This window comes from Nelusetta ayraudi, unplaced genomic scaffold (assembly GCF_046127955.1).
Source record: "Nelusetta ayraudi isolate G7.1 ecotype Tasmania unplaced genomic scaffold, CSIRO-AGI_Nayr_v1 ptg000194l, whole genome shotgun sequence".
Lineage (NCBI taxonomy): Eukaryota > Metazoa > Chordata > Actinopteri > Tetraodontiformes > Monacanthidae > Nelusetta > Nelusetta ayraudi.
Genome location: NW_027466243.1, coordinates 551,671 through 566,580, shown reverse-complemented (window position 1 = coordinate 566,580; position 14,910 = coordinate 551,671).

Below are 14,910 nucleotides of genomic sequence, written 5' to 3'. Positions count from 1 at the left end.
GAATGGCGTCTGGAAGCGGATGCCCTTCTCCTTCAGGATTCTTTTAGCAGTGTTGTACTCCTTTCTCTTTTGGACCATCTCTGTCGCGAAATCGTGATGGAATGACGGTACTTTATTCCCCAGTTCTATTTTCTTTGTCCATAGCTCTCTCAGGACCCTCTCTTTGGTAGTAAATTCCAGAAAGTTAACAATGATGGGTCTCGGTTGGGCACCGTCCGCTGGCTTCTGTGCAAATGAGCGGTGTGCTCTCTGAATTTGGAAATTAAAATCTGCTGGCAGGTGCAGTTTGCTTTTCAGCAGGTCTTCCACAAACTTGGCCACAGATTCTCCCTCCTCTCCTTCAGTGACTCCATAGATACGTAGGTTGTTTCTCCTCGGCCTGGACTCCAGGTCAGTTAACTTGTCCTGAAGAGCTTTTTGTTCTCTCAGTGATATGACCAGAGCGTTAGCTTCCTGTGCCCAACGTTCTAGCTTTTCAATCCGCGACTCAGCCTCGTTGATCTTGCCGGTCTGGAGCTCCTGTTCGGTGATGACTTTCGCAAGTTGTTGATTTATTTCGTCTTTGAAGTCGTCCAAGTCTTTTTCCACGTCGTTCCTCAGTGTTTCTCCAAACGTGCGAAGGACTTCTTTTGATTCCGTTTTTAAATCCCGTATCTCCTTGCTAATAATAGAGTTTTTACCCTAGACGGTCGAGAGCCCTGGTGTCGTGCAGTCTACCGCTTTATGGCCAAACCAGAAGTCCCTTCACTCTAGCCTTTTCAAGGGGGAGGTGGCTAGACTCGGCTCTTGTGGGACGAGAAGCAGAAGGCCTGTCCGATCGGGGGGGAAGATGAGATGACATTTTTGTGGGTCAACACAAACTCATCTGCGAGGACAGCAGCCTTGGACAATGACAACACTTTCTGTTCATTCAAGAACATTACCACCTTCTCTGGCAAAGAGTCTTTAAAATCTTCTAAAAGAACGAGCTCACGGAGTGACTCAAAGTCATTTTTGACATCATTAGTTGCACACCATTTATCAAAGAGGTTGCTTTTCTCCCATGCAAACTCGACAAAGGTTTGACCACTAGATTTTCTATGGTTCCTAAATTTTTGCCGGTAGGGCTCAGGAACAAGCTCATAAGCAGGAAAAATTGCTTCCTTTACAACATCATATTGCAGGCTGTCTTCTAAGAAAAGAGCAGACACCAACTCCTGTGCTTTTCCCACCCGCTTGCATTGGAGAAGGACAGGCCACATGTCTCTTGGCCAGTTGAGTGGCGATGCTATTCGCTCCAAGGCACTGAATTATGAATTCTGTACCTACCTACAACCCCCCCCTTCCGTGGCCCGCCGACTCGATGCAGGTCTGTCATGTGGCCCGTTGCTAAAAAAGTTTGCCCACCCTCTATACAGACAGTGAGTTGGAGCAAGCTCGTAAGCACTACTTCCAGATGGCCCGCACTGCCAGTGAGGGGAAATGTGTCATGTTCAAAGAGCTGAGATTCAGGCTGGTGAGAAACACTGTCACCAGCATGATTTCTATCTTGAGAGCCAGTCAGCAAGGAGAGGGGGTCCGGTACCCTTCTAAGCATGAAGTCACTGCAATGGCTAAAAGACTAGTGGAGTATTATCCCATGCTGAAGGATTAAGACAAAACAATGAAACATGTAAGTGATTATATTATTTTGCGCACTTTTTGTGAAAAAAGTGTGAAGATTTTGAAGCGTGTGGTTATTTTTGGCTGATACTTTTTTTTATCTGTGCATGTTCACTTTCCATCTTTATTTGTTCTTTCAATGAGTGAAATTTTATTTACCACAGGCGAGCACTTACAAGAATCTTCACAAGAGATTCACCAGAGAGGGGCCACAAGAAGAAAAGGCATCGCATTGACTTCTCAGCAAGTGACCAAGAAGAAGATCATGATGCAGACTCAATTGGTGGATCAACAATTATTTTGTGTCACACACCAGGGCGCAGTTCTGATAATGGCCACACTTCACGTAAGTAGAAACATGTCCATTTTAATAATAATGATAATGTATGAAAGCCAGGCAATGTTATGATAGTTTTGGATATCATGATATATCACAGGCATTTTTACATTTGAATTGTCATTTGATATATTTTGATGCTCCAAACAATTTCATCCATTTGACTGATTTACTGATTTGTCTCCTCCATTTCATCAGCCAAAGATGGTCTGACAGCACAGGCCAGACATTATCAGACCCTGCAGGAGCTGTACAAGAAACCAAAACCCAACCAAGATGCTGTCTCCCAAATTCTTGACCTGCAGTTTCAAGCAAGAAGATCCTTCATCGATAGTGATGTTCTGAAAGAACAGGACAAGGCCAACAAAGATCCTGGATGCATATCCATGTGTCAAGGATCTTTATCATGTAAGTGATTAACTTGTTTTGGTTTATGATGAAAAGCAAGCATTTTTGCAGATTTTAACACTGACTTGCATTATAGGCGATGAATGAGCTGCGGCGCATTCTGGATAAGGGCAACAGAAAATTCATTGATGAACTAAAAAAAGAGATGGGAAGACTTCTGCACCAATGTGTAATTTTATGGTGTTTGGAAAAAAAATGAAGTGATGAAGCCACGCATAACGCTGGTTGTAGTTCAGTAGAGTCATTTTGCTGTGTCTCTAATTGACTGTGTAGCTGTTTCCTTGGACATAGGATGGTTTATGTTGCGCTGAATGAATAGATGCAGAATGGTAATACTCTTCATGCTGAAAAAATAAGATTTTTTTGTGATCAACACAAACCTAATAAGACTCATTTTTAGGAAGACTAACTTTGAACTCAAAGTTGATTTGTTCTATTCCAGTGGAATATTCCATCGCGCTGCTCAGGGCACTCCCCACACTCTTTCCTTCACCAAGTCCACCACCGAAGAAGCTGGGACATGCCAGTGAGGCACTGCTTCATGTCATTCAGGTGAAAGTTTGTTCGCATTTTCTCACATTCAACACTTCATAGTTCCATGCATGGATGTGGCGTTTCCTTCTTCTTTTTCTTTAGCCAACAGAAGATCCCACAATGTACTCGCAGAAGAGGTCTTTCTGCACCCTGTGTTGCTGTTTGATGGGACCCGCTGTCTCATCTGTCTTGGAGCCACTCCCGCCACCACGCTTGCCAAGGAAGACTTGAGTGACCGTCTGCTTCATCTGATGGATTACTACTATGCCCTGCACCTCACATATCCAAAAGTGTGTGGCAACCCTTCTCTCTGTCATTCAGACAGAAGTGCTACAGGACACTATCCATGAGTGAGACACCACAGCCTCATACAAAAAAGACCATGGCAGAGTGGAAAGATTTTATTGGGGAGTAGAGCTGTGTACTAGGCATAGGTAGTGATACACTCCCCTAAACATGTTATCAGTGGTGATAGGAACACAACACTATATGCTGTCCCCATACTGTTTTTGTTTTTTTTGTGTAACTGAGTGTCAGGGAATCTGAATCAATATTCAATAATGATGACGGTGAATATTGTAACAATTGTTACTTGCGTTCTAGAAATGATTGCTTGAGATTGTTTTAAGATGCAATGCCTTTGTGACGTTTTTATTACAAGGCAGTGAAGGCACTGTCAGCAATTTAAGTGAATAAATAGTTGTTGACAATATTAATTCTGTTTGATTAATTATTTTTTTGGGGAGGGGGAGTGGGCGTAGGGGGAGGTGGTTGCTTTGTCTCATTTTGAGAAAAAAAAAGCTCAATGTGAACACTTAAATTAAGAAGAATTGCACTGTTAGTAGGTCTGGTTTTAAGATCTTTTCATTCAAATTAAGAAAGAAGCAAACGTGAAAAAAGAATTGAGAAGCTAGTATCAAGTTTATTTGACTTAGTACAGTCCTTGGAATGAGTGCTTTACTGTTTATTTCAAGAGTTTTTCCATTCTTCAAATGCCTAGATATATCGTCTTATTTTAAGAAATCTTACCAAGTCTAAATATCTTACTGCATTGGCAGATAATTTGACTTGTTTCTAGCCTGTTCTTTCTCAATTTAATTGTTTGTTTCTTAGATATATTTTGCAGTGTGTGGACACCGAGGGGAGCTCTAGAATTGGCTCATTCAACCAACCAACAAGCCAATCAGCAGTGGCGTCACAGACCCTCCTCCTTCTTTGTTCTCTCTCTCACTTTGACTTCTGCACTGGACAGCCAGGTTTGTGGAGGGAAGGTTGGAACAAAGTAAGGACGGGGTACCCCATACATTCATGTACGTAGAGTCACTAAGTCATAAACTCACCAGGTTTGTATCGCATATCGATAGCCCTAATGCCACACAAGTCTATGAGGGTCCAAGGTCAACTTTGTCCGAGAGACATGGGGCCACTTTCAGGTTCATCAGGATCCTTCAGGACACACCCACGCCAAATTTGGGGCTTCTAGCCCATGAGGAACCCCAAAACCCTCACTCTAATTCCAGCCTTATCGCTAACCCTAATGACAAGTCTATGAGGGTCAAAGGTCAACTTTGTCCTAGAGACATGGGGCCACTTGCTTTTTCATCAGCAGCCCCCAAGAAGCGCACACGCCAAATTTGGGGCTTCTAGTTCTTGAGGAACCCCAAAACCCTAACCCTAGTTTCAGCCTTATCGTTAACCCTAATTCAATGCAAGTCCATGGAGGTCAAAGGTCAAATTTGTCCCAGAGACATGGGGCCACTTTCAGGTTCATCAGGATCCTCCAGGACACACCCATGCCAAATTTGGGGCTTCTAGCCCATGAGGAACCCCGAAACCCTCACTCTAATTCCAGCCTTATCGCTAACCCTAATGCAGTGCAAGTCTATGAAGGTCAAAGCTCAACTTTGTCCGAGAGACATCAAGTGTTTTTTTCATGAATCATTCATAAATGTTAAGAGTTTGCTTTGTGGCGAATTCACAATAAAAATACATTGACACTGTCAAAGATGGACTCAAGCACTATTATTGAACTATACTGTATTTTTTGAGTGATGTGCTTTTGACAAGCGCTGCGCACAGGAGGCCCATTTGTTTTTGTTTTTTTGAAGGGGGCCCAAAATTCCTGGCGGCGCCCCTGAGCGGGCATCTCCAGCACCAAGGCAGTGGAGCTGCCGGCCACGAGAGAAGAATTAACCTGTCCATTGAAACCATTTGTTTGGTCTAGTGAGTGGCAACAGTCCTTTGAGGATCTTAAGTGCCTTCTCAGCTGTAACCCTGTCCTGTCTGCTCCAAATTTTTCCTCATTGGCTAGAAGCCCCAAATCTAGCGTGGGCGCTTCTTGGGGGCTCCTGATGAAAAAGCAAGTGGCCCCATGTCTCTAGGACAAAGTTGAAAATTCACCCCATAGACTTGCATTGAATTAGGGTTAACAATAAGGCTGAAACTAGGGTTAGGGTTAGGCTTAGCTGAAATTAGGGTTAGGGTTTCGGGGTTCCTCAAGTACTAGAAGCCCCAAATTTGGCGTGGGCGCTTCTTGGGGGCTCCTGATGAAAAAGCAAGTGGCCCCAAGTCTCTAGGACATAGTTGAAAATTCACCCCATAGACTTGCATTGAATTAGGGTTAACAATAAGGCTAAAACTAGGGTTAGGGTTAGGGTTAGCTGAAATTAGGGTTAGGGTTTCAGGGTTCCTCAAGTACTAGAAGCCCCAAATTTGGCGTGGGTGCTTCTTGGGGGCTCCTGATGAAAAAGCAAGTGGCCCCATATCTGTAGGACAAAGTTGAAATTTCACCCCATAGACTTGTATGGCATCAGGGTTAGGGTCCAAGAGTACACATACACATTTTCTTTTGCTTTATTGATTTAAGCTCATCATCTCCACCTGCAAAGGTACAGAAACCTTTCTGTGTTTTGATGTCGTGTGTGAGAAAACATCACTTTTTTCTGTAAACTTGTGTTATCATTGTCCTTCATTGAAAATGACACAATCTTTCATTTCATTGTTCAGATGCCGAACACCAAGGCATTCCGTCGCTCTCTGGCCATGAAACGACGCCTGGAGCAAAAACGGGATTGGACACCTTTTCCACCTCGGAAGGACTTTGAACGTCGTGAGTACTTCCACGTTCATGATTTCATGTTCTGCCTGTGTTATGTTGTATTCCAAATAAATCTTACAAAAACATATTTAGATTTTTCTTTTTTGTCAATTTACACAGGGCGCGGTACTGGTCAGCGACCTGGGTGTGAAGATGGCCCGTTTTGCTCCTGACTGACAAAACAGTGCAAGTTCGTTCTTAAGGCCCAGCAACCAGACAAGAAGGTATGGGTCGTGATTTTGTCAAGCCACGAGTTTCTTTATGTTTTTGTTCTGGTGGTGGGAGACTCACATCTCTGTCCACTTGTGGATGGTTTTGTGTTCTCGCCCCGGGCAACAACCTTGAACACGGGCTTGTAACAGACTCCGCCCAGGATTTTGCTGCACTACTGGCAACTGTGTTGGACCGCTGGCCCAAGGTTTGTTTATCTGCTGTGACAAACAAATTTGAACACATGAATGTCATCGCCACTTTGTTTTATCAATATCAAGTAATTCCATGATCCATAGTTCAATAACAAGAATATTCATGAATTTATTTTGCATTTTTATGTTTGTTTGGGTTTTTTTTTTTTTATACAACTATTTTGTAGGTGTTTGTGCTTGACTTTCCACCTCGCCTGACTGTCAAGCCAGAACTACAAACAGCGCTACGTCAAGTATATCATTGTGTTGCTGCACGCATGGGTGTGTAAAATACATATTTTTGTTGTATTTTTTTCTCTTCAGTGACACTGTGCTAACAGATATTTCTTAGAATTGTGTGATTACATAATTGATTATGTGACACTTCTTCCAGGTTTAACATTTGTGTATATGGCCGATCACCTCCCCCTTCGTCAGCTGTACATGGTGGTGTTATGATGGTGTAAGTTTTGCCTTCTTCAGCCTTACTTGCTCTTCATTTGATATGACAAATATGTGTTAACATGTTGTTTTCTGTTTAGGTGCACCTCAGGACTGATTTTGGTGGAGCGTCTGCATGCTGCATGCTCCATCAGCTCGCACCCCCTTCACCTAGATCAGGGGTGTTGTGCCACAACCAATCATCGCCCAGGGTGTCTCCCAGAGTGGTTGTGACAGGTCCTGTCTACATGCCAGTGTATGGACCCGCTCCTGAATGGACTCTTGTTGGACAGGAGGTTGAGGTAACCTGTTCATCCCTCTTTTTTTTTCCCCCCAATCGTGTATTTGTCAAACTGTGCAACTTTTTATTTTAAAAATGAACACTTCTCCTAAGTTGACTCTGATTTCCTCTCCTCTTTTTTTTATAGACAGTACCAACAGCTGTTGAGACTGCATTTCACACAGACATCCCGTCCAATCCCGTGTGGTTCAGTGAGGCTGTGCTGCTGGACCACATGGAGACCGTCGTGGAGTCATGTGGCAGGGTTTCCCCAGCTGCCACGGTAACATTCACACAATTATTCATACACTTATCAACTAGGGGTGGGTGAAAAAAAAAATCAATATTGCAATATATTGTTGTGCTTTCTGTCGCAATAAATAATCGATACACTGACGGCAAATATCAATATTTTTTTCCAAACACCACCTGTCCACCTGCCCCGGGAAAGACAAAATCTCTCCCGGGACACAATTTGTCCCGTTTTTTATGGAAAATGACAAAACCTCATTTAATTTCCGTCTGTGGTCTAGATAGGGTTGCCAACCCTCCCATAAAATACGCGATTGTCCCATATTTGCAAATAAAAAAGCCTGTCCCGTAATGAACTGATGGGGGACGCACTTCACTTTGTCCCGTATATTTCGGGGACGCGATTATTCATTTATTTATTTATTTTGTCTGCATCATTTTTTATTGATTTTCAGAATCGGGGCAGTGAAAGGATTTTTTTCCCTCTCTCATCTTCCCGTCGGTTTGTACATCCGAAATCCCCAAACTGAGATGAAACAAGTTGCAACTGACTTTACATTACCAGAAAGCACTGTCCTTGTTTACATGAAAGTTATTAATGTTCATGCACTTTAATATGTTTGCTTGTGCAGTGCACGTTTGTTTGTACATTATACAAAGTTTTGGAATAAATGCAAGATCACAGGCATTTTCCTTTTTATGGGTATTTTTTTCTTTTTCAGTCACATATCGTCTGCAAAATTTCGAAGATATCGAAGATATCGTGTGTCGTGATGTTGTCATTATCGTGGGCCAAATATCGTCACAGTATCGAATCGTGGGTTAGCCGTATCGCCCCACCCCTATTATCAACACAAGATCACATATGTACAGTACATGTACAGTTTAATTAGTGTGTTACTTTGTTTATGAATTCATTTCTTTATGTTCTTCCAGATGTCCAGCCTGAGACGTGGATCAGCACGCGTTGCCTCAAAAACCAAAACAAACAAGTGAGATGTTGGTATTTGGGATACGTGTATTTCATTGTGTGCATCTTTGTGATAGGACAATAAATGCAGTTCTTTAAACGTTACTTTGTGTCCTTGTATTTGCAGGTGTGGGCAACACGTTCAACTGTCCACATGACTGAGTCTGCCTCCAGCAATGTCACAGCAGTGCAGCAGGTTTGTACTTATTCATTTCCACTTCATCACCTGTGTGTGTTTTCTAGGCTTTACACCGATCTTATCGGCTGTATCGGATCGGCCGATATTTGGCATTTTTTGAAACGTTCGTGATCGGGCGTCATGTCATGAATCACCGATCAATGACGTCATGGTCGTGTTGAAACTTTTTTAATCTGTCTCATTTCCTCCAAAGTAGTTTCACAGCATCGACATGTTTATTTGTTTGTATCCGAGAGCTAATGATTCATGATTCAAAAACCTTCATTTTCGTCTTCGTGCCTCTTCCTGTTTTGAGTACTGTCGCTATGTGACGGACAATAAAGTTTCTTTGAATCTTCACGACAGCAACATCCATGGGCGACACAAACAAACGTGTCGGGAGTGTGGAAGTTTTTCAAAGTGAGAGAAACAGACATAGCACAAGCTATCTGCAATATATGCAACGCTACAGTACTTCGCGGGGGAACTTTGGTAAAAAAATTTCAACACCACAAATTTAATCAGGCACTTGGAAAAGATACACACAGAGGAGCATGTCGAGTTTAAGAAACGCAGCGCGGAGAAAGAAAAAGAAAAGCAAACTCTGAAACGGATGCTAAAGCAAACAACTTTAGACGGTGCTCCTGAGAAGGCAAGGGGTGTACAGAAACAAGTATTTATTGCCCCTAACGTGATCGGATCGGTGATCGGTGATCGGTTTATTTAAACTCACTGATCGGTGATCGGCACAAAAATCGTGATCGTGTAAAGCCTAGTGTTTTCCTTTCTATGTTTATTGGCATAAAATCACATCTTTCTTATTTTAATCAGGTGGAGGCGACGCCACAGATGACCAGAGCTGTGCCCGTGGTTCCTGTGGCTCCCGTGGTTGCCAGCACCAAGCCAGAGGAGGCCAGCACCGTCCAGGAGGCAACACAGAAGATCAACTAAGCTAAGGAGGCTTTTCTTTCTTCTTCTGTTGCCTCTGACTGCTCCGCTCGTTCTACGCCTCGCACATGTGATTTGTGATCCATCATCAGTTAGTACTAGTGAAGATGCAGTGGCAGATCATGGCACTGGTATTAGATTAGCCAAGGTTCTGCATGGTTCTTTTCATCAAGGCGAAACCGGTCACGGTTTAAAATTCCAGCACCAGCTGGCAACAGTGAGTCACTTCAGAAGAGCAAAACTCCTCACTTTGACATGGATAATTCTGACGTAGAGTTTGTCAGTGCTGTGACCAATGAAGAGTGTAACTTCTCTCCCCTTGATGTTGATGTTTGTTTAGACCTTTGCAAAAACTTGAAGATTCATTTGGACCGTGCGAGTTTTCCAATTTCTGATTGCAAAGGCCCATTAGGTTCGCCGTGTACAAATGAGAATGTAGAGGCTGATGGAAACTGCTTCTTCAGAGCCATCAGTCAAGCTGTGACTGGTTTATAGACACAGAAGTGGAAATTCAGGTTGCAGCAGATTGTTTACGATTAGATGTGTACACTTTTATCGATGGTCATGGGTTGAAGTGCAGCTCTTGCAAGAAACAATTCTCACATTGTATATATTTATGGATGTATTTGTTTTATATGGAAGCAGTTACCATAATCCAAATTAAAATAAGAATATAATAACAGAAATGCTTTTTCATTTTAAGAACGAAGCTGCATTATTTGACTCATAATTAAAATGGTTAATAAGTCATTCAATCTGCATTTTCATTTTCTTCTTCAAGACTGCTCATTCTTGTACTTAATTCAAATGAAGGAAAACACATTTGAGATTTAATTTTCAAAACATGCACCAGCAAAGAGTTACCAAAATTCAATATGAAATGTAAAATTCAAAAATGAAAAAGCAATAGCAGAATGCTTTTTCATTTTAAGAACAAAGCTGCATTATTTGACTCATAATTAAAATCATAAATAAATATTGCTATATGCATTTTCATTTTCTTATTCGTGTCGCACCTTTTATGACACAATCAAAAAGAAAACTGAGAGCATTGCTTTTTAATTTTCGTGGTCCTGCCCTGCACAAGAGTTACCACAACTGGAAAACGAAATCGCAATCTCAAAGTAAGCGCGCGGCGCAGGAAAGTGACGTCAGCAGCTCTCCACCTCCGCTGTGGGTATGGCGGTATGACGCCAAGTGTCATTTGCCTCCTGTCATGTGTAAATTCTAATCTTTGTGAATTTAATAAATGTATATATATACTGTATATTTAAAAAAACAAAACAAAACAAAAAAAAGGTATAGCGGTCTGACACCACTTTGCCATCGTTACTTTTCACGTCATTGAAGTTGCCGGTCGCCACTGCTGACCCTCAGACAGCAGACGTTACACTATCAAGTCGCCGGTCCAGCTACAGTGGTGTGTGTGTGTGTGTGTGTGTGTGTGTGTGTGTGTGTGTGTGTGTGTGTGTGTGTGTGTGTGTGTGTGTGTGTGTGTGTAATTGCATTGTTTGTTTGTTTTTCTTGCTATTTCAGTACATGTGACAGATTTTAGGGAACTTTTAGTAACCAACTGTTTATCTTTTCTTTTGTAGTCGCTGAGAGCTGCTGGTGGTGGCGGTGTCCTGGGTGGTGGGCCCCTTCGAGTGCTGTGACCCGGGATTGTGGTTGTTTTCTTCTTTTTTTTGGCACTTCACTTTCTTTGCAGGTGTGTCACATGTGAGTGGGGTGTTCCTTGTTTTCTTTGGTTCCTCCCCCGTTTGGCCCCCTCATCGGTAAGCCTCAGTTTCTACACCAAGAATAAGGAGCTCAGTAGCTCCGTTTTAAGTGTTGGTCTGTTTGTTCCTTTTATTTTTAAATGTTGAATAAAAGTTGGTTTGATATTTTAATCATTCTGAACCACGTCTCCTACTCCTTCCTCGTAGAACTTACCTGTGTGCCTAATTATTACTTTTGTGCTTAGTAGAACTCCCTGGGTGAAATTCCCAGGGTGGCGTTGTCGGTTCCTTTTCATTTTGTTAAATTCCCAATATTAAATCTTGCTTTATCAGATAGCCATAACCACTCTCATCGCCACAGGATATTTGAGTCAACTGAGTCAAACTGTCGTGTCTACTTCCCAGTCTCAATAAACATGTTCACTACTGTGGCATATCGGACTTTCCCGCCGCGAGTCGCTCGTCAACATACTGCTGTGAAAGAGGGGTGACGTCACAGAACGCGAGGTGCATTTAAGTGCTGCTGCATAAAACTAAAAGATTTTCCTGGGCAAATATTCATTTGACAGACGTAAACGAAGTGAAATATGACTTCAATTTAAGTTTGTTTTAGTTTGTTTTTATAAACACACAAAAAAGTTTGAGTTAGTTATCGTTTTTGAAAAAAGTTCTTGACTTCTACTTTAGAGATATTGATGACGAGTTGTTGTATATAAACGGTGTGACTATGTGGTTCGGCAAGCGGTGGTGCTGTCTGTACATAGCTTAGCAAACGGCTAGCGCTAGCACCCCCTTTCAATGCCAGAGTGAAAAGATCCACACGGAGTGTTATGACCCACGGGTGGGTCTAGGTGCCTCTATCTTTGTGTCTGTGTGTGTGTGTGTGTGTGTGTCTGACAGTGGATGACGCCTTGCAGGTGCGGTCCTGGATGTCGGCTGCTGATTGGACGCGCCACGGCTGAGAAGGAGGAGCAGTCGAGCCAGCCTGACGGTCGTCCCTCCTCCGCTCCCAACTCTGCAGTTAGTCACTTCTGAAATGGCGTTAGAGCACGCAGCCGTAGGTAGTGATGGCCGATCGAGGCTTTGTTGAAGCTTCGACACTTGTTTCAAAAAATGGTTCATTACTCGAGGCTTCAATGACACAGTGCTCGAGGAGGTCATCTGGTGCTCAATAAAATGAAGTGCAATGGAAACGTGTTCATTGTTTCATAGGTTGTTTGGGATTTGATTCGCCATGCATTCTTGTTGGACAACACTACATGCCTGTATGGTTCAATGCTGACACAATAAAATAAAAATGAAAAATAAAGACAATGTCTCTTTTTTGGCACGACTGATTGTAGTAGACTATAGCTCTTATACTTAGCCTGACAGTTTGTGCAATGAATTATATTATATCCTAAAACAAGACTAAATAGCCCATAGTTTAAAAATATGTTCAATAGTAAGTGTTCAGTGGGTCAGATGTCAAATGTGATCTATTTAAAATGTAGAATAGATGAGCTAAATAACACATATATAATACACACTGATGGGAATTGAACCGTCGCCTCAGTCTTGCAAGTCCAAGATTGTCATAATGTACCACAAACCCAAATCACACTCCCTTTTTTCATCTAAGCTGTTTGAGTAGCGTTAGCACACCGTGATTCCTCATCAACTACAGGCCTACACTTCAAATAATTATGAGAAAAATCCAACGTAAAGAGAGCACTTCCATTAGGAAATAGTCAACATGAAATTTCGTCTTCTACTGACACCTCCTGGTCAAATTGAATAGTTGCAAATATTGTGAACAAGTTGTCATCTAATTCTAATCCTAAACAATATGGCCATTCGAAGTCAAGTATTAAGACAATTAATCAGGTTTGTACTGCTTGATTGAACACATTCATCCCGTTCCAGTGCACTAAAACCCACTTCCCTTCAGGACCGTGTCAGCGAAGCCAAAACTTCCTTGAGTGACACTGTTTCCCAGCATGCAATGCGAGCTAGCGATTCACAATACTATTTCGTCACAAACATGGATGTAAAAATAAAAAGGGACGAAAAATGAAACTTCAGGAACAACAACCATTGCAATACAAGCAGAACTGGGCCGAAGTTTTATATAAGTTTTATATTATGTACACCATAATACAGCCTTCTGGTGGACAAGCCATACTATTTAAGCCGTGTCCTCCTATGGCACTTCCGTGGGTGGAAGCTCATCGTAGAGGTCACGTGCTGGTTGTGCCTCGGTGGGAGGTCTGAGACGAGATCGTTGACCTTGCAGGCGATCTGATTAAGGTGAGTATATGGAAAACATAGGTCAATGTGGTCAGTCGTAACAAGAGAAGCTTGCTATTGGAAATAATGTACTACAAGTGAATGTCACACATTTTTTTTGTTTTGTATGAGCATTTAAAAAAACAACATAATAATAATATGGATTTTGACCATGTATGTTTTGGAGTTCATTGAAAGAGGTTTATATATATATATATATATATATATATATATATATATATATATATATGTATGTGCGAGTGTGTGTGTGTAACTTGTGTGTGTGTGTAACTAACTTATCTATTTCTATCCATCTATCAAACTTACTATCTAGGGATCTATCTACTACTAACTCTCAAAAAACTAACAGACATAGTAGAGAATAATGTGTTAGATTACGTGATTTTTTTTCGTGAATGCTTGCATCGTGCTTGTGAAACTGCTCACAAAACTCTTGTCGCCAGCCAGTCTAAAATGAAGCGGCAGTTTGACAAGAAAGCTGTGGCTCGAGTTTTTGAGACAGGCGACCGAGTGTTGGTATTGTTGCCGTTACCCGGTTCCCGTTTGCAGGCTCATTTTTCTGGTCCGTATGTCGTGGAGCGCAAACTTTCCGATACAGATTATGTAGTGCACACTCCTGATAGAAAACGATCGTCCCGCATCTGCCACGTCAAAATGTTGAAAAGTTCCGCCCGGTTCACACTGGACGTGGAAGCGCCGCGAAGCGAAGCGCCGAGCGCTTCCATTCAGCGCCCATGTTAATCAATGAGTGCGTTTACATGCAGAGCTTAATCGGACTAAGCAATAATTCTGTTTTCTCGTCCAATCGGAGTTCTCAGCTTGGTCCCCGTATCCATGCAGCTGAGAAATTCAAATTATTGACGGGAACGTGTCCTCCTCACAACACTAGGGGGTGGAGTGAGTCTTTTCAGCCGGTCAGCTGCTTTCGGTTGACATATTAAATCTATTATGATATGGAACGATAGTTCATAATGTACGTGTTACTTGCTTTGCAGATAAGGTGTACCCTATTTCTTGTGCTCCTGGTTATTTTAAAAGGCAGACAAGAACGTTGTTTGCTGTTGGAGGGCTACAACAACACTTCGATGCTACGCTTTGTGCCGTCTTGTTGGATTCGGGTTCGGAGCAGACTGGTGGGAGAGTTTGTGTACAGGTTTTGCAAAGGAACGGTGTTTTCAGTTTTCACACGCTCATTAAAGTGCCGACCATGGAGGAAGCTGGTGCCGCTGCACGCCGTTTCCAGCAGAATAACAGCGAAATTACCAAAATAAAAACAAATCAGGAAAACATGTCTTTGCTGTGCTTTTATTTACAAAGTTAAAATTCTTCTAACTTACAAAAAATGTGAACGAAAAGGTAGAAATATAAATACGAAGGAATACGTATTTGTTCAGGGGTGCGCAAAGCCGGAGC